This window comes from Rhinopithecus roxellana, chromosome 7 (assembly GCF_007565055.1).
Source record: "Rhinopithecus roxellana isolate Shanxi Qingling chromosome 7, ASM756505v1, whole genome shotgun sequence".
NCBI lineage: Eukaryota > Metazoa > Chordata > Mammalia > Primates > Cercopithecidae > Rhinopithecus > Rhinopithecus roxellana.
The window spans coordinates 37,968,624-37,990,265 of NC_044555.1; the positions used below are offsets into that span (position 1 = coordinate 37,968,624).

At 36.2% G+C, this 21,642-nt stretch overlaps 1 pseudogene; it reads right to left on the reverse strand.

Annotated features, from left to right (window-relative positions):
- Positions 1–57: 57 nt before the first annotated feature.
- Positions 58–5,129, reverse strand: LOC104671061 (annotated as a pseudogene).
- Positions 5,130–21,642: the final 16,513 nt, after the last annotated feature.

The following is a 21,642-nucleotide window of genomic DNA, read 5'->3' on the forward strand; positions in this document are numbered from 1 at the left end:
GGAAATAACTAGGTAAAACAAGTTTAGTGTCTTTGCTCACTCTGAGGACAGAACCACTTACACTGCAGAACCACCAAGGGTCTCAGGCACTTGGGATTCCGCAGCTTGCTCTTTAGGGCTCAGACCAGACTGGAACTTCTCCAGCTGCTCTGACTTGCCAGGGTTTTCAAGAGGGTGTTCTGTTCTTGCACTCCAGCTGGGAGTTCATCTCCACCAGCTCTAGTATCTGCTCCTTCAGAATCTCCACCTCTTCTCTCACAGCATGCATTAGATGATTCTTCATCAGATCCAGGGATCCATGGCCTGCTCTATCTTGTTGTCTACGGCCACCATGCTGACTCTGGAGGCACTGACTTTAAAACTAGCTAGGAATTCCTTCTGGGCTGGGAAGCTTCCAGCCTTCTCCAAAGCAGTGCATGGTGGGCAGCCAGAAACCTGCCCCACCCTGCACAGCCCTACCCAGCCCTACCCAGCCCTGCCCACCTTTCCTCTGATTCTGGCTACCTATGTGGCTGCAGCAGCTGGTTCTGATGGCACAGGCTGCAATTTAAAAAAAGAAGTCCAATATAATTCTTATCTTTATTGCTTTCCAGTTAAGATATTTTTGTCTCTTGTGATCTTTTTCAATATTTTTTCTGTCTTTGATTTTCTTTATATAATTTTCGCAGGTGTAGACTTTTTGACATTTATACTGCTCTGTGTGCTTTGAAATGCCTGTAACTGTGGTTTGGTGTCTGACATTAATCCTAGTAGATTCTCAGTCATTATTGCTTCGAGTATTTCTCCTGTTCCTTTCTCTTTTTCTTCTTTTCCCAGTATTCTCATTACATATATGTTATACCTTTTGTAGTCATCTCACATTTCTGTTCTATTTTTTTTTTCTGTATTTTTGTTCTTTGCATTTCAGTTTGTGAAATTTCTATTGACATTATCTTCCAGTTCACTGTTTCTTTCATGGGCCATGTTCAGTTTACTAATTAACCCATCAAAGGTATTCTTCTTTTTTGTTACAGTGTTTTTGATTTCTAGCAATTCCTTGTATTCTTTCTTAAAATTTCCATCTCATGGCTTACATTATCCATCTGTTCTTGCATGTTGACACTTTTTTCATTAGAATATTTGGCTTATTAAATCAGTTTTTTTAAATTTTCTGTCAGATAATCCTGTGTCGTATCTGAATCCAGATCTTACATTTGCTTTGTCTCTTCAAATTGTGTGGTCTTTTGTGATTTTTTGTTGGAAGGAAGTCATGATATACTGGATAACTGTGGCATATAGGTCTTCACTGATGTATTGCTAGAATGTGGGTGGAAGGAGAATCATTATATTGCCCTATGGTTTGACCTCAGCCTTTTAGTGAGCCTGTTTCCCTGAGCTATGACCTTTGTAATTGCTTCTCATCATTCCTCCACCACCTAGGTGATACAGGGGCTCCAGATATTGCTGAAGTTAAATACTTTCCTTCCAGGTTGGTTAGCCTCTGGTAAAGCCCCAGTGGATACAGCTTTGACAAAATAGTCTTTCTTGAGGGTGGGCCTTGTGAAAAACTGAATGCTCTCAGAGTATTGCCTAACGGCTGCTTTTCCTCTCCTCCTGCTGAAATAACTAAGACATTTTTCTCCGATGTTCACTGTGAGAACCTAATTATCTCTTGGCAGTAAAACTCACAAAAATGTGAAAGCATCTCTAAGACTACCCCCACCTTGGAGCTTTTAACTCTCAAACTTTTTTCACACATATCCTCCAGAAATGTATTAATTATTGTTTAGATTTTTCTACTCTGGATTGGTTAACATGGGGATTTCTGTGCGTGCATTTCTGCTTCAATAAGTTGTTATTCTATCTGCTTATCTTCTTCTACAATTTTGGGGACAGTGGTTTGCCCTATGACCTAAGTTCTCTGATGAATCAATAATATGGTGCTGATTTTCAGTTTGTTCAGCTTTTGTTGTTGTTGTGTGGACAGGACTGTTGACCTCCACATTCTTTACATGATTAACTGGAAACTGGAAATTCCCTTTATGAACATTTCAAGTGGGAAAGTTTTCTGGGAACTTTTTGTCTCTGTATTGACATGTTAGTCCTTTTTTTTTTTTTTTTTTTTTTTGAGATGGAGTTTCGTTCTTGTCGCCCAGGCTGGAGTGCAGTGGCGCAGTTTTGGCTCACTGCAACGTCTGCCTCCCGGGTTCAAGCGATTCTCCTGCCTCAGCCTACAGAGTAGCTGGGATTACAAGCGCTTGCCGCCACACCCAGCTAATTTTTGTATTTTTAGTAGAGACGGGGTTTCTCCATGTTTGTCAGGCTTGTCTCAAACTCCTGACCTCAGGCAATCTGCCTGCCTCGGCCTCCCAAAGTGCTAGGATTACAGGCGTGAGCCACCGCTCCTGGCAGTAATTCTTATAACAAGATTTTCAGTTATTTATGAGTGGAAGCTGGCATGATGTTAGTCCTTGGGAGAAATTATTAGTCCTGTGCATCTTGAGGCAGAATAGAAATTCAATTCAGAGAAACAAAAACCTAACTATATAAAAACAATGAAATAGGTAAAGACAAATGCCAAAGTGATAAGTTTAGTTGTTTATCCACAAGTTGCCTTTTATCAAGTTGACAGCTACAGTATTTTTGTTTTTGTGGTTGGAAAACTGGAGTATCAATTAAGATACTTCCAGCCACATGTATTAGAATACCAGACTGAAATGGTATTAAACCCTAGAGGTTTATTACTTTCACATAAAAAATACCAGAGAGAGATGGTTCAGGTGTTGGTTAAGTGGCTTCTTTTATTCTCTCAGGCTTCCCCTTGAAGGATCTCATCCTCACATACTTATAACTGAAGCCCCAGGAATCTCATGCTGACAGACTATATTTGATGCAGGGAAGGGCAAGGCAGAACATTTGCCTAGTTTATCACTCCTAATCGTGGAAGAAAACCTTTCTCTGAAGCCACATCCCAGCACAGAAGATTTCTTCTTGGATTCCATTGGCCCCAGTTGGTTTTCAGCCTCAAACCCTAGTGAAGAATCAGATATAAACATTAGGGCACCATCAAAATCGAGGATGTTTATGTCTGTTTCTGAGTAAGAATATGAGAATAGTGTTTATAATTTTTTGGAATAAAATGGCCTATTAAGAAAAAATATTTTACTTCTACATGAAATTTAGCATTTCAACATTGAAGTTGCTTTTTATATGCATATTGTAAATGTATCCCCCCAATGTTAAGCTTTGCTGATATAATTTAATTTTTATTTGCTACCAGTTCTTCAATACATGAGGAAGAGAACTATCTTAACCATGAGTTTTTTGTTGAGTTAATTTCTTAGTTTAAACTGTTATCACTTGTGAAATTTATAACTACAGAGGAGCAGTATGTGAGAGACAGAGTAAAAATAGACTTGAAGTCTGCTGTATTCGATCTAGCCATAACATAATTATTTTGCAATGAAAGGTATAGTTCTGAATTTACTGGAACTAGTTGATTCTTTTCAGTTATAATTCAGGATAATAAGCTACTTGAAAACATATAATGAAACTGAAGGACATAGTTCCTTTTTTTACTTTAATAAGTGGATTCAGGTTAATTGCTTTTATTTTACATCGAAATGAATAGTTTGGTTGTGTCAGAGCTTAATAAAACATGAATGAATGTATGTGGTATAAAATCACATTTTTCTTGTTTTTTTTTTCTGATGTGTTTCAGATAGAGTGATTAGCCATCCCTGCTAATGTGGAACAGAGAGGTTTCATTGGATACTGGACTTTCAGTGCTAAAAGTAGTAAAGTTTAAGGAAAGCCAAGAGGCATTGATCACTCTAGCTTCAGAGTGTCTTAAAGCTTCGAAGTATATATTTTGGATTAGAATTCATGAATGAATTTTAGGCCATTGGCAAATAAATGTATTTCATGAGAAGTCATCTTTCTGTCATCCTTAATATAAAACTCTTTGTTTTCTAATTTGGCTTTCTTAGTAAATTATTTGGCTTCTTTAATAGTTTCTGTAGTCATATCTTATTGTTCTTTTGGTCTTTGCCTCTCATTTCAAAGTAATTCTGATAATAATTAAGTTACAACATAACATATAGTATTTATTAAAAGTGTGGACTTTGTGAGAAGCATAACTTAGAAACAGAATCCATTGACTGTGAGTGTAACATACTGCATTGTGTTTTCATCTACAGCTGGCTGGCAAAATGTAACAATGTGAAAGAAGAAAACTCTAGGAAGAAACTTCAACAGCAAAATGAAATGTCTGTTGATTTGCAGTTTAATATTTATTTAATACAATATTCCACCAAATCCACAATATTTTACTGGCAAAACTAGTCCTGATCCTTCCTAAAACTGTTTGACAATGAGAAGTTTATGGTAATGCATGGTAGTATGTTTTAAGATAATATTTAGCTAGTGGCACACTGCACCTCCTGTTATAATTAAAGTATTTTTTGTGTTAAATACAAAATTTAAAAATGTTTGCTATGATAAATGTAATGTTTTGCTACAGGTTTTCTATGGAAAGTCTTCAGCATTGACTACATTGAAAATTCTCGGAAAATATGTTTCAAATTTAAAAAAACTTAATGTACTCAGAGCTTTTCAGTAACACTTCTTCTACTTATATTGTAGCTACTTAGTGTGAGTCTTTTACTTGCTTTCAATTTATTTATTTATTTAACAAATATTCACTATGGGCCAAGCACTATAATAGTAAACAAGTGATAGTGATGAACTAAACAAACACGTTCCCTATTTTCCATGGTGGTTTTCAAAGTCTTTTTATAAAATAAAACAATATTTCTCTGCCTTTCAGTGCTAGTTAATTCAAATTCTTTTAGAAATTAGATAAGGTGTAATCAAATAACATATTTTAGTTGGATTAGATTACTGTTAATTTATGCAAAGCTTCTCACATAATTATTGTACTGGTGGGAAGAATTTTTAAGCCCGTTGAGGTCAGCTGTGCAATCAACTCCCATGAAGATAACAAAAGGTAATTGGACTCTGATCTGTTGAACAAAACTAAGTCATAATACAAGTTATGTTTTCATTTATATATGAACTTCATATTCAGTCGCTTACAAGAGAAACTGCTGTGGGGTCATTGATGGTTCCTCCTCTTCTTTACCATTCATGGACTACCCAATACCTATGTCTGTTTTTTTTTTTTTTTTTTTTTTTTTTTAATGGACAGTAGCCTGGGACATACACCCAAGTTTCCTTGGGAGCGCTCCTTCCTATGTCTTAATTAAATCTATTTCTACTTCTCATCCCACTACTGGGTATATACCCAAAGGATTATAAATTAGTCTACTACAAAGACACATGTACACGTATGTTTATTGCGGCACTATTCACAATAGCAAAGACTTGGAATCAACCCAAATGTCCATCTGTGACAGACTGGATTAAGAAAATGTGGCACATATACACCATGGAATACTATGCAGCCATAAAAAAGGATGAGTTTGCGTCCTTTGTAGGGACATGGATGCAGCTGGAAACCATCATTCTTAGCAAACTATCACAAGAAGAGAAAACCAAACACCGCATGTTCTCACTCATAGGTGGGAACTGAACAATGAGATCACTTGGACTCGGGAAGGGGAACATCACACACTGGGGTCTATCATGGGGAGGGGGGAGGGGGGAGGAGGGAGGGATTGCATTGGGGAGTTATACATGATATAAATGATGAATTGATGGGTGCTGACGAGTTGATGGGTGCAGCACACCAACATGGCATAAGTATACATATGTAACAAACCTGCACGTTATGCACATGTACCCTAGAACTTAAAAACTTAAAGTATAATAAAAAAAAAAAAAAAAAAAAAAAAAAAAAAAAAAAAAAATCTATTTCTACTTCTTAATACATTTTCCATCTTTTTTTATATCCATGTATTAGCTCAGATACTTGTAATCTCTCACATGGTTTAGTGGAACATTCATATATTTAGTCTTCTTACCTCCAGGATTCTCTGTTCTCATCCCATCATTTACATTGGCACAAGAATAATCTAAAGGTATTGTAAATAGAATTATTTGTTTACAGAATAGAATGTAAATGTAAAATTTGTAGACTAGAATCTGAAAGTAAAATGCAAATACAATTTTGTTCATCTCTTGCTTGAACATCTTCTATGGCTCCAAATATTTTCACTATAAAGATAAATTAGTCATTGTAAACAAAGTCCTTCATGACCTGATCACAGTTAACCTTATTTGCTTCCTTCCCCACTGCTCTTTACCACATACCATATACAACTGCTTTATTGAAATAGTCTCTTCACCATTCATGCCTTTTTCATGTCATGCACTTTTATACTTCTGTGTTGTTCCCACTGTCTAGCATGTCTTTCTCCCTTTTTCTATCTGATCAACTCCTACTCACTTTTCAATATTCCTTCTCTGAAACATACTGTTATTTTCTGATAGAGGTATTCTCATTCCCTCATTTGATTTCCCATAGCATATTACACAAATGTTTACTATAGAGCTTGCCACATTTCATCATCACTTTACCTATCTTTCTGACTCTGCTACTAGTTTTTTAAGAACAGACACTAAGTCTTAAGAAACTTTGGAATCCCATCCCCTATCATAGAGATTAGCTAGTTAACTATCTAGGTAATATGTGTCTTACACTAATCCTGTCTTATGCTGATACTTATGCAATATGTCTTCATCATCAAAAAAACTAAATTGCTTATTCAGGATAACTTGATGAATAAATTATAAATTGTTTGCTTGCTAGAAAATATAAGTGATTTTACCATTTGGGCACTTTGAAAATACTGAAATCATTTGAAAGGAAGATGAAATCTTCTTTAATCTTCAACTTAAAATTGCTTTAATATTTAGAAGAGGACAGGTGCAATAGTGCTGCTCTACAACTTATTGTGAGAGCTTAGACAAGCTATTTAACCTTTGTAATCTTCAAATTACTATGTTTCATGGAGATAAAACAGCATATACTTCATGGAGTTTATTAAGGAAAAACCTAAGACAAGTTAAATTCAACAAAGTTTATTTGAGCAAGCAGTAGCTTCTAGAACCAGGCAGCATTCTGGACCAAAGATTATTCAGAATGCAGCCACCCTGAATGTGGTGAGCTATATTTATAATCAGAAAACAGAAAATGACATATAGGGATTACTTGATCGGTGCAGTTTGCATTTGCCTTATTTGGGAATAATTTAGCAACTTTCAGCAGCTTTTAGCAGCTTTCAGACCTTCAGCTGAAGGTCCTGCTGTTACAGTTGACTGAGACACTGTTGCTTCGTTACAAAGGCATACTACTGTGTATGCTGACAACTTGTTTACACATCAAGCTAGGCCACAGTTCATTATGTAAAAATGCCACTTTAAACCATACTTAATTTAACAACTCCCCCCATTTGGTCATCCTCTCGTCCAAAAGAGATTGACCAAAGCCATAGACATGGGGAGTTACACCATCCTCTGCAGCCTTCATGATCGCTCTTCTGGATCCAGCAATTGTCAAGAATTTACAATTTCACGATGTAAAATAAGTTAGATGACTCTTATGTTTTTGTTATTCCAACTGTAATGAGACCATCCAATGCACAGAAAACAGCTGTATATGGGTATTTAAAATGTTTGAGTGAGGACAACACAATTCAATGCCAAGAAACTGAAACTCACCTTTCAACAGGAGTCTCCATGAATTAACTAATCAAAACTTAACAACTGAAAATTCAGGCACTAAGCATAATTCATTAGTGTTTGAGTCCCATTGGTCATACTCCTTGTTTGGAATATGATGGAGAACGAGGCCCATGGCATGCTGCAAGATTGTCTGATCTAAAGAGGTATTCAATTTTGTGGTTAGTCTGGTGACACAATTCATAGTGATCTGGAGATCCATTAACAGAAATGTAAATGTTAGAAAACCTTAGAGCAGCCAAGCTTGCCATCCATTTGTCAGAGGGTAGCCTCTATGCATCTGAATCCCTAAGAGGTTTGATTGGTCACAAAGTCCAAATTTTTTCCCAGTTTATGAATTAGCTTTAAATTTCATACAACTGGCACCCCACTACTGCCAAAAGTGAGGCCCCAGAAACATGACAGGAACCTTTCCTCATTGGAAACAAATTTGTCCATATTCATTTCAACATGGATACGAATTTTGATTATTGACCTTTTTGATGTCTGATTATAGAAAATACTAAGAAGATTTTTAGGAAAAGCTGTCTGGAAGGCAGAAGGGAGACTAGAGAAACAGCAAGATTTTAAAGTGAAGAGGCAGACCCAGTATAGGCCCTCGGGAGCTGGAAAGGAAGGCCACCTAGTGGCGTTTGAGCGAAGGTCAGTTATATCTACTCAGTCAATAATCATAGCTCCTGAATAAAATACAAAAAGAAATTTGCTCTTAGGTGGACCCTCTGTTGTATACTGTAGGTGTGCATAACCACACCTATTGGTGAGTAGTGTTATATAGGCAGTTACTTGTACCCGCATAGGTAGTTCCTGGGTCTCTAATATTTGATGCCAGAAAGCACAGTATACCTTGTAAAAGGCATCACCCAGAGAGGATTTTTTTGTAAAGTTCCTCGTAGCAAGTAGGCTATTGATTGGAAAAGTAAGAGTACTGCTTCTATAGATCATAGGAAAACAATAAGTGGTGATGTTTAACATATCAGGGATAACTTTTCACTCTTCCTTTGAGGTTTTCAAGGTGAGTATGGGAACATGAAGAGGTATTGGCAATAATGGAATGATTTCTTAAGGGTTTTTCTTTTTGCGTTAGACCACAAATCCAACAATTAGTTGGTTTCTTGCCAGAGCATAAGCTTTTGCTAAAGCTATCCGCAGGTTATTGTCCCGTGAATTTTCCTGCATGAAAAGAGAAAGGGTGAGAACAGCAGAAAACAGGAGGAAAATTAAGGTCTTCATAATTGCAGAGAAGTCTTGGTCCATGATCTTAGGAAAGCTGTCCATGTATTACAATTCCATCTGTTTCTGGGAAAGAATTTCTTTGGTTAACATTACCTTAGAGTGTCCAACAGGTGTGCAGTTCCAGGAGCCTGGAGGGGCCCGCTTAAGTTGTGACTTGTAGACCCAAGATTCAAGTCTCTTGAGCTTTGCTGTGGTGAGGGTGGAGAAAAAAACTTGGTAGAGGTCTTTTTATTAAAAAGAAAAAAAAAAAAAACATTCAGGCTGAACACAATGGCTCACACCTGTAATCTGAGCACTTTGGGAGGCCGAGGCAGGCTGATCACTTGAGGTCTGGGGTTCGAGACCAGCCTGGCCAACGTGGCGAAACCCCATCTCTACTAAAAATACAAAAAAAGTTTTTTTTTATTTTTTTGGGCATTGTGGTTTGTGCCTGTAATCCCAATTGCTTGGGAGGCTGAGAAAGAATCGCTTGAACCCAGCAGGTGGAGGTTGCAGTGAGCCGAGATCGTGCCACTGCACTCTAGCCTGGGTGACAAAGGGAGACTCCATCTCAAAAATAAATAAATAAATAAAAATTATTTTAGATTCACGGGTACATGTGTAGTTTTGTAATACAGGTAAACTAGTGTAATGGAAATTTGATATAAAGATTATTTTGTCACCCAGATACTAAGCCTAGTACCCAATAGTTATTTTTTCTGCTCCTCTCCCTCCTCCCAGCCTTCACAGTTTGTTAGGCCTCAGTGTCTGGTGTTTCTCTCTTTATGTCCATGTATTCTCATAATTTAGCTCTCACTTATAAGTGAGAACATGCAATATTTGTTTTTCTGTTCCTGCGTTAGTTTGCTAAGGATGATGGCCTCCAGCTTTCTCCATGTTGTTGCAAAGCACATGACCTCGTTCTTTGTTATGACTGCATAGTATTCCATGATGTATATGTACCACGTCTTTTTTCAACCAGTCTGTCATTGATGGTCATTTAGGTTGATTCCATGTCTTTGCTATTATGAATAGTGCTGCAGTGAGCATATGTGTGCATGTGTTTTCCATTATGATTGCTGTGAGATGGCGTCTCATTGTGGTTTTGATTTGCATTTCTTTAATGATCAGTGATACTGAGTTTTTTTTTCATATGATTGTTGGCTTCATGCATGTCTTCTTTTGAAAAGTTTACGTTCATATCCTTTATCCACTTTTTAATGGAGTTGTTTTTTTCTTGTATATTTGTTTAAGTTCCTTATAGATACTGGATATTAGACATTTGTTAGATGCATAGTTTTCAAATATTTTCGCAAATTCTGTAGGTGGTCTGTTTACTGATAGCTTATTTTTGCTGTGCAGGGGCTCTTTAGTGTAATTAGATCTCATTTATAATTTTTTGCTTTTGTTGCAGTTGCTTTTGGCATCTTCGTCATGAAATTTTTGCGTGTTCCTATGTCCAGAATGGTATTGCCTAGGTTGTCTTCCAGGGTTTTTAAAAATAATTTTGGATTTTACATTTAAGTCATTAATCCATCTTGAGTTACTTTTTGTGTATGGTTTAAGGAAAGGGTCTACTTTCAATCTTCTGCATATGGCTAGCTAATTATTCTAGCACCATTTATTAAATAGGGAATCCTTTCCCAATTGCTTATTTTTGTCAGCCTTGTTGAAGATTAGATAGTTGCAGGTGTGTGGACTGATTTCTGGGCTCTCTATTTTGTTCCATTGATCTGTGAGTCTGTTTTTGTGCCAGTTCCATGCTGTTTTGGTTGCTGTAGCCCTGTGGTTTAGTTTGAAGTCAGGTAGCATGATATCGCCTGCTTTGTTCTTTTTGCTTAGGATTGTCTTGGCTATTCAGGTTGGTTTTTTTTTTTTTTTTTTTTTTTCATTCCAAATGAATTTTAAAATAGTTTTTGTATAGTTTTGTGAAGAATCTCATTAGTAGTTTGACAAGAATAGCATTGAACCTATAAATTGCTTTGTGCAGTATGGCCATTTTAGGGATCTTGATTCTTCCTATCCATGAGTGTGGAATTTTTTGTTTTGTTTGGTTTTTCTCATCTCTGATTTATTTTGGCAGCGTTTTGTAATTCTACTTGTAGAGATTTTTTGCCTCCCTCATTAGGTATATTCCTAGGTATTTTATTATTTTTGTGGCAATTATGAATGGGACTGTTTTCCTGATTTGGGCCTCTGCTTGGCTGTTGGTGGTGTATAAAAGTAGTAGTGATTTTGTACATTGATTTTGTATCCTGGAACTTACTGATGCTGTTTATCAGCTTAAGGAGATTTTGGGCTGAGACTATGGGGTTTTCTAGATACAGAATTATGTCTTCTTCAAATAGGGATAGTTTGCCTTCCTATTTGGTTGTACTTCATTTCTTTCTCTTACCTGATCGCTCGGTTCAGGACTTCCAATATTATGTGGAATAGGACTGGTGAGAGAGGGCATCCTTGTCTTGTTCCAGTTTTTAAGAGGGATGCTTTTCGCTTTTGACTATTCAGTATAATGCTGGCTGTGCGTTTGTCATAAATGGCTCTTGCTGTTTTGAGGTATATTTCTTCAATAACTAGTATGCTGAGAGCTTTTAACGTGAATGGATGTTGAATTTTACTGAAAGTCTTTTCTGCCTCTATTAAGATCATCATATGGGTTTTTTTTTTTTTTTTTTTTTCTGTTAATGTGATGCATTACATTTATTGATTTGCCTGCAGTGAACCAATGTTGCATCCCAGGGATAAAACTTACTTGGATTGTAGTGGATTCACTTTTTGATGTGCTGCTGGATTCAGTTTCCTTCTGTTTGGTTGAGGATATTTGCATCAATGTTCATCAAGGCTATTGGCCTGAAGTTATCTTTCTCGTGTGTGACTCTGCCAGGTTTTGGTATAAGCATGGTGCTTACCTCATAGAATGAATTAGGGAGAAGTCATTCATCCTCAATTTTTTTTTGTAGTAATTTCAATAAGAATGGCACCAGATCTTTTTTTGTACCTCTAGTAGAATTCAGCTGTGAATCTGTCTGGTCCAGGGCTTTTTTTGATTAGCAGGCTATTTATTACTGATTCATTTTGGACCTCATTATTGGTCTGTTCAGGGATTCAATATTTTTCCTGCTTCAATTTTGGGAAGGTGCCCAGGAATTTATTCATTTCTTCTTGATTTTCTAGTATGTGTGCATAGAGGTTTTCATAATAGTCTCTGATAGTTATTTGCATTTCTGTGGGGTCAGTGGTAAGATCTTCTTTGGCATTTCTGATTGTGTTTATTTTAATCTTCTCTATTTTCTTTTTCATTAGTCTAACAGCCTATCTATCTTATTAATTTTTCCAAAACATCAGTTCCTGGCCCTGTTGGTCTTTTGAATGACTTTTAATTTCTCAATCTCCCTCACTTCAGCTCTAATGTGGGTCATTTCTTGTCTTCTGCTAGCGTTTGGATTGGTTTGCTCTTGCCTCTCTAGTTCTTTTTGTTGTGATGTAAGAGTGTTAACTTGAGATCAGTTTCACTTTTCGTTGTTGGCATTTAGCGCTATAAATTTCCCTCTTAACACTGCATTAGCTGTGTCTTAGAGATTCTGGTATGTTGTATATTTGTTCTCATTCACTTCAAAGAAGTTCTTGATTCCTGCCTAAATTTTATTATCTACTGTAAAGTCATTCAGAAGTGGGTTAATTTTTATGTAAATATATGGTTATGAGCTATTTTGATGACATTGAATTCTATTTTTATTGTGCTGTGGTCTGAGGGTATGGATTTTTTTTTTTTTTTAACTTGCTGAGGATTGTTTAGTGTCTGATTTTATGGTATATTTTAGAATATGTGCCATGTACAGATGAGAAGAATGTACATTCTGTTGTTTTCAGTGAATAATTCTATAGATGTCTATTAGATCCATTTAGTCCTGTTTTGAGTTAAGGTTCTGAATATCTCTGTTAATTTTCTGCCTCAATGATCTGTCTAATATTGTCAGTGGGATATTAAAGTCTCTGACTATTATTGTGTGGGAGTCTAAGTCTCTTTGAATGTCTCTAAGAACTTGTTTATGGGCCAGGCGCGGTGGCTCACACCTGTAATCCCAACACTTTGGGAGGCCAAGGAGGGTGAATCACCTCAGGTGAAGAGTTCAAGACCAAGCCTGGTCAACATGGTGAAACCCTGTCTCTACTAAAAATACAAAAATTAGCTGGGTGTGGTAGCTGGTGCCTGTAATCTCAACTACTCGGGAGGCTGGGGCAGGAGAATCACGTTAACCTGGGAGGTGGAGGTTGCAGTGAGCAGAGATTGCACCAGTGCACTCCCCCTGAGTGACAAGAGCAAGACTCCGTCTCAATAAAAAAAAAAAAAAAAAAAAAAAAAAAAAAAAAAAATCTGGGCTCCTGTGTTGTGTGCATATATGTTTAGGATAGTTAGCTTTTCTTGTTGAATTGAACCCTTTATCATTATGTAATGCCTTTCTTTGTCTTCTTAAGTTTTTGTTGACTCAAAGTCTGTTTGGTCTGAAATAAGGATCGCAACCCCTGCTTTTTTTCTGTTTGCCATTTGCTTAGTAGATTTTTCTTTGTCTCCTTATTTTGAGCCTATGGTGGTCACCGCATGTTACATGGGTCTCATGAAGATACCCTTGGGTCTTCGTCCTTTATCCAGCTTGCCACTGTGTGCCTTTTAATTGGGGCATTTAGCCCATTTACATTCAATGTTAGTACTGATATGTATGAATTTGATCCTGTCATTGTGCTGTTAGTTGTTCATTATGCCGACTTGTTTGTCTGGTTGCTTTATAGTGTCATTGGTCTGTGTCCTATAACGTGTGTTTTAGTGGCTGGTAATGGTCTTTCCTTTTCATATTTAGCGCTGCTTTCAGGAGCTCTTGTAAGTCGTGCCTGGTGGTAATAAATTTCCTCAACATTTGCTTGTCTAAAAAAGATATCTTATTTCTCCTTCATTTCTGAAGCTTGGTTTTCTCAGCTAGGAAGTTCTTGGTAGGAATTTCTTTTCTTTGAGAATATTCAATACAAGCCCCTAATCTCTTCTGGCTTGCAGGGTTTCTGCTGAGTGGTCCACTGTTAGTCTTATGAGCTTCCCTTTATAGATGACCTGTCCTTTCTTTCTAGTTGCCTCCAGCATATACAGTTTTTTCATTTCAACCTTGGAGAATCTTATGATTATGTGTCTTGGGGATGATCTTGTAAAGTATTTTGCTGGGGTGCTCTGCATTTCCTGAATTTGAATGTTGGCCTCTCTAGCTAGATTGGGGAAGTTTTCATGGGTAATATCCTGACATGTTTTCCAAGTTGCTTCCATTCTCCTCATCTCTTTTAATTTCCTGAGGATCACCAATGAGTCATAAATTCAGTCTCTTTACATAATCTCATATTTCTTGGAGGTTTTGTTTTCTCTTTTTTGTTCTTTTTTCTTTATTCTTGCCTGACTTTCTTATTTTAAAAATCCAGTCTTCAAACTCTGGGATTCTTTCCTCAGCTGTTAATACTTACGATTTTGTTATGAAATTCTTGTAGTGTTTTTTAGCCATATCAGGTCAGTTACGTTCTTTTCTATACTGATTCTTTTGTCTGTCAGCTCCTATATCATTTTGTTGTGATTCTTAGCTTCCTTACATTGGGTTTCAACATTATCTTGAATCTCAATGGGTAGGATTCTTTCTAATGAGGTTCAAGGGCAGTCTTTGATGTCATTTTCAGAATACCCAGTCTCCAAGGTTCTAGATTTTGAGAGATCTCGTTTTCATCAGTTGGTGTGTCACAAAAAGCTTTGTTTACTTAATAAAAATACATTCTGGCATAATGCATGCGTAATGCCTTATAATTTGCCCAGTAAAATGAATTTTTCTGTCACTGAAATTTTCTACATGGATTCCCCGTAAAGGGAAGGAAACGTACCTGCTAAAAGCTTTTCAGCCACTCTCACTGCGTCTGTGCTCCTACACATAAAAGCTTCTGTCTAACCAAAATACATACAGACCATTTCAAGTATATACATATATGGTTTAATATTTATTTACTATTAAATTAAATAAAGATGAAGGTGGCAACTGAATGAAGTCTATCAATAAATATTCAAATTATCCTTAAGGTTGTGGAAATGCACCACCTGAAGTTTTTATTTTCTTCCAAGGATTTTGCGATTCAAAAACCAGACATTGATTACAAACTATTTTTACTATTTTAGAACAGTTATTCTACCAATTGTTCTTTCAATTTGGATCAGCTTGCCCATTGCATGATGAGTTGTGAAGTGCAAGACTTTTAAAAATTATTAAATTGGTTAATTACTTCAATTGATTTTCTAATGACATACCAGTTTTATGTTCCTCAATTAAATCTAACTTGCTAGATTCACTTTGTTATTATTTTATTTAATTATTTTGCCTACAATGCTCATTGTCTGGCTGATGGGCTCATTTGTACCCCAAACTTGAGCAATTAGGCAGTGCACTCAAGAAACTAACCTTCATATGCACCCACAAATACAAATGGTAAAAAAAAAAAAAAATGGCCTATATATGCATTAATGATATTAGCTAGTACATTTTTTCTCACATTATTTTTCTCAGATTTTAGAATCATAGTTATACAAGTATTATATATTATGAAAAACTTTGGGTATTATGGTAGTACTGGCTTCACTGAAAGTTCAGTAGAACTTACAAAGTTGATAGACCTCGGATTTGGGAGTGGACGATTTTTGACTTCTCATTCAATTTAATGAAAGTTATACAACTACTCATAAGCTGTGGCTCTTTGTGAGTTAGTTTGGTAAGCTATAGTTTTCAAGGAGTTGTCCATCGCATATGAAGTATCAAAATTTGTTGATGTAATATAGTTAAAAATAAATTGTATTTCTTTACAAGGTCTACAGCATCATATTTAGGTGCCAAATTTTATTACTAATATTGTTTATTCCTTCACTTTTTTCATCCTAATCATCTTGCCAAAGGCATATCAATTTTTGGCCAGGCATGGTGGCTCACACCTGTAATACCAGCACTTTTGGAAGCCGAGGTAACTGGGTCACTTGAGGCCAAGAGTTAGAGACTAGCCTGGCCAATATGGTGAAACCCCATCTCTCCTAAAAATTAAAAAACTAGCCAGGTGCAGTGGCACATGCCTGTAATCCAAGCTACCAGGGAGGCTTAGGCATGACAGTCGCTTGAAATTTGGGAGACAGAGGTTCCAGTGAGCCAAGATAGCACCATTGCACTCTAGTCTGGTGACAGAGCGAGATTCTGTCTCAAAAAAAAAAAAAAAAAAAAAAAAAGCATATCAATTTTATTAATCTTTGCTAATAATAAATGGTTTAGCTGATACTGTGTATTGCATTTCTTTCTATTTTATTAATTTCTACTGTAGTCTATTTTTCTTCCACATCCTATATTTATTTTTTATTTTAAAATATTTTTTATTTATTTTTATTTCCAACTTTCATTCAAGGTTCAGGGATTATATGAGATGGCCAGACAAATGTAAACTTAGAGTCATGGGGGCTTGGTGGGCAGATCATTTCACCATCCAGGCAATAAGCATCATACCTGATAGGTAGTTTTTTTTGATCCTCACCATCCTCCCGCACCCCATGCTGAAGGAGGCCCAGGTGTCTTGTTCTCTTCTTTGTGTCCCTGTGCACTCAGTGTTTAGCCCTCACTTATAAGTGAGAAGATGGGATATTTGGTTTTCTGTTTTTGCATTAATATTCTTAAGATAATGATCTCCAGCTCCATCCGTGTTGCTGCAAAGGACATTATCTCATTTGTGTTCTGACAGTGTGGTATTCCGTGGGGCATATGTACCACATTTTCTTTAATCCAATGTTGATGGGCATTTAGGTTGATTCTATGTTTTTTCTATTGTTAATAGTGCTGCAAATGAACCTATGTGTGCATCTGTCTTTATGGTAGAACAATTTATATTCCTTTGGATATATACCCCAAAATAGGATTGCTGGGTAGAATGGTAGTTTTTTTGTATGTTCCTTGAAAAATCTCCAAACTTCTTTCCATAGTATATGAACTAATTTACATTCCCATTTGCAGTGTATAAGTAGTCTGTTTTCTCTGAAACCTCAACAGCATCTGTTATATTTTGACTTTTTAATAATAGCCATTCTGAGTGGTGTGAGATGGTATCTCATTGTGGTTTTTATTTGCATTTATTTTATAATCAGTGATGTTTACTTTTATGTATGTCTTCTTTTAAGAAGTGTCTACTCATGTCATTTGCCCATTTTTAATGACTTTTTTTCGTTTTTTACCTGTTAATTTGTTTAGATTCCTTATAGATTTGCGATAGCAGACCTTTGTCAGATGCGTAGTTTGAAAAAATGTTCTCCTATTCTTTAGGTTGTCTGTTTATTACTGTATTGATAGTTTATTTTGCAGTGCAGAAACTGTTTAATTTAATTAGGAACGATTTGTCAATTTTTGTCTTGTTATAATTGCTTTTGGAGGCTTTGTGATAAAATCTTTGCCATGGCTTGTATCCAGCATGGTGTTTCCTAGGATTTCTTTTAGGGTTTTTATAGGTTTGGGTTTTACATTTAATTTTTTAATTCATTTTGAGTTGATTTTTGAATATTAGGAAAAGGGAGGGGGTCTAGTTTCATTCTTCTGCATATGACTAGCCAGATATGCCAGTACCATTTATTTTATAGGCAGTCCTTTCCCCATTGCTTGCATTTGGAGACTTTGTCAAAGATTAGGTGATTGTAGGTGTGTGGCTTTATTTCTGGGTTCATTAACCTGTTCCATTATTCTAAGTGTCTGTTTTTTGTACCAGTACATGGTTTTTGTTGCTTTGCGTAGCCTTGTAGTATAGTTTTAAGTCAGGTACTGTGATGCCTTCTGGTTTGTTATTTTGGCTTAAGATTGCTTTGGCTGTTCAGGCTCTTTATTCATTCCATATAAAATGTAAAATAGGTTTCTCCACTTCTGTTGAAAATACCATTGGTAGCTTTAAAGAAATAACATTTCTGTAAATTGCTTTGAGCAGTATGTCCATTTTAACAATATTGATTCTTCCCATCCATGAGCATGGAATGTTTTCCACTTGTGTCATCTCTGATTTGTTTCAGAAGTGTTTTGTTATTTTCATTGTGGATGTCATTCACCCCCCTGGTTAGATCTATTCCAGGGTGTTTTATTTTGTTGCCACTCTTGTGAATGGGATTGTGTTCTTGATTTAGATCTCAGCTTGTCTATTGTTGATGTATAGAAATGCAACTGATATTTGTACATTGATTTTGTATATTACAAGTTTACTGAAGTTGTTTATCACTTCTAGAGGCTTTTGGGCAGAAACTATAGGGTTTTCTATGTATAAAATCATATTATCTGTGAAGAGAGATAGTTTGTCTTCTCTTCCTATTTGGATGTATTTTATTTTTTTTCTCTTGCCTAACTGCTCTGGGTAGGACTTTTAGAACTATGTTGAATAGGAGTGGCGAGAGTGGGCATCCATGTCTTGTGCCAGTTTTCCAGGGGAACGCTTCTAGTTTTTGCCCACTCAGGATGACATTGGATGTGGGATTTTCATAGATGACTCACTGTTTTGAGGTATTGTCCCTCAGTGCCTAGTTTGTTGAGGGTTTTTAACATGAAAGGATGTTGACGTCTATCTAAAATCTTTTCTCTGTCTATTGAGATGATCATGTGATTTTGGTTTTTAGTTCAGTTTATTTGATGAATCACATTTATTGATCTGCATATATTTAACCAGCCTTGTATCCCAGAAATAAAGCCTACTTGATCATGGGGGATTAGCTTTTTGATGTGCTGCTGAATTTTTTCTGCTTGTATTTTCATGAGGATTTTTGATGTATGTTCATCAGGGATATTGGCCTGAAGTGTTCTTTTTTTGTTTTGTCTTTGCCAGGTATTGGCATCAGCATGATGCTGGCCTTGTAGAATGAGTTAGGGTGAAGTCTGTTCTCCTCAATTTATTGTAGTAGTTTTCATATGATAGGTTCCAGCTGTTCTTTATATATGTCTGGCAGAATTCAGCTGCGAATTCATCTGACCAGGGCTTTTCCTGATTGATAGGCTTTTTATTAGTGATTCAATTTTGGAAATTATTGCTCTGTTTAGGGTTCAATTTCTTCCTGGTTCAATCTTGGGAGGCTGTAAGTTTCCAGGAATGTATACATTTCTTCTTGGTTTTCTACTTTGGGTACATAGAGGTGTTCATAACAGTCTCTGAGGGTTTTCTGTATTTCTGTGAGGTCAGTGGTAATGTCCTCTTTGTTATTTCTGATTGCGTTTATTTCAGACTTCTCTCTCTTTTTCTTTATTAGGCTAGGTAGTGGTCTATTAATGTCGTTTATTTTTAATAGAACCAATTTATGGTTTCATTGACCTTTTGTATATATTTTGCAACCTAGTTTTCTTCAGCTTAGCTCTGATTTGCTTATTTCTTCTCTTCTGCTTGTTTTGGTATTGGTTTGCTCTTGTTTTTTTAGTTACCCTAGTTGTGATATTAGATTGTTAATTTGAAGTCTTTCTAATTTTTGATATGGACATTTAGTACTATATGCTTTCCTGTTAAATCTGCTTTAGTTGTGTCCCAGAGATTCTGGTATGTTTTTATCTGTTTTTCAATAATTTCACTAATTTCAAATAACACTTGATTTCTACCTGAATTTTATTTTTTACCCAAAACTCATTCAGAAGCAGGTTAATTTCTATGTAATTGTATGGTTTTGAGAGATCTTCTTAGTATTTATTTCTATTTTTATTGCACTGTGTTCAAAGAGTGTGGTTGATGTGATTTCACCTTCTTTCAATTTGTTGAGAATTGTTTTATTCTTCAGTGTGTGGTCAGATTTGAAGTGTGTGCCATGTGCGGATGAAAATATATCCTCTTTTTTTTTTTTTTTTTTTTTTTGCTTTTTACGAATTTCAACTTTTATTCTAGATACAAGGGATACATGTGCAGGTTTGTTACATGGGTATCCTGGGTATATTGTACCCAGGGAATAAGCATGGTACCCAATTCCCAATTTTTAGTTTTGTACCTATGACCCCCTCTTTCCCTCTCCCCTCTAGTAGTACACAGTGTCTATTGTTCCCATGTTTGTGTCCATGTGTGCTCAATGTTTAGCTCCCATTTATGAATTAGAACGTGCAGTATTTTGGTTTTCTGTTCCTGCATTAATTCATTTAGGATGGCCTACAGTTCCATCCGTGTTGCTGCAAAGGACATGACTCCATTCATTTTTATTGCTGAATAGGATTCCATTATATATATATATATATATATCACATTTTCTTTACCCAGTTCACCTTTGATAGGCACCTTACTTGATTTCATTTTGTTGCTATTGTGAACAGTGTGGTGATGAACATCGAGTGCATGTGTCTTTTTGGTATAATGATATATTTTCCTTTGAGTATATACCCAGTAACAGGATTGCTGAGCCAAATTGTAGTTCTATTTTAAGTTATTTGAGAAATCTCCAAACTGGTTTCCACAGTGCCTGAACTCATTTACATTCCAAACCAACAGTGTATAATTGTACCCTTTACTCCACAGCCTTGCGAGAATCTGTTGTTTTGACTTTTCAACAATAGCTGTTCTGACAGGTGAGAGATGGTATCTCATTGCGATTTTGATTTACATTTCTCTGATGACTAGCAATGTTGAGCATCTTTTACATACTTGTTGGCTGTGTGTATCACTTATTTGTGTGTGTATGTGTGTGTATGTTCAACTCATTCATTTATTCAACAAATGTATATATATATATTTTTAATTTTCCATAGGTTATTGGGGAACAGATGGTGTTTGGTTACATGAGTAACTTCTTTGGTGGTGGTCTGTGAGATTTTGTTGCACCCATCACCAGAGCAGCATACCATGCACCCAATTTGTGGTCTTTTATCCCTCACTCCCTTCCTTTCCTTTCCTCCTGAATTCCCAGAGTCCATTGTGTTTTTCTTATGCCTTTGCATCCTCATAGCTTAGCTCCCACATATGAGTGACAACATACGATGTTTGGTTTTCATTCCTAAGTTACTTCACTTAGAATAATGTTCTCCAATCTCATCTGGTGTCTGTGAATGCCATTAATTCATTCCTTTTTATGGCTAAGTAGTATTCCATCTTATACCACAGTTTCTTTATCCACTTGTTGATTGATAGGAACTTGGGTTGGTTCCACGTTTTTGCAATTGCAAATTGTGCTGCCGTAAACACGCCTGTGCAAGTATCTTTTACATATAGTGACTTCTTTTCCTCAGGACAGATACCTAGTAGTGGGATTTCTGGATCAAACGGTAGTTCTACTTTCAGTTCTTTGAGGAACATCCACACTGTTTTCCATAGTGGTTGTACTAGTTTACATTCCCACCAGCAGTGTTGGAAGTGTTCCCTGTTCACTGCATCCACGCCAACATCTATTATTTTTTCATTTTTTGATTATGGCCATTCTTGCAGGAGTAAGGTGATATCTCGTTGTGGTTTTGATTTGCATTTTCATGATCATTCCTGATGTTGAGCATTTTTTCATATGTTTGTGGGCCATTTGTGTATCCTCTTTTGAGAATAGTCTAATCGTATTCTTAGCTCTCATTTTGATGAGATTTTTTTTTTCTTGCTAATTTGTTTGAGTTCTTTGTAGATTCTGGATACTAGTCTTTTGTCAGATGTATAGACTGTGAAGATTTTGTCCCGCGCTGTGTGTTGTGTGTTTACTCTGCTGACTGTTCTTTTGGCTGTGCAAATGCTCTTTAG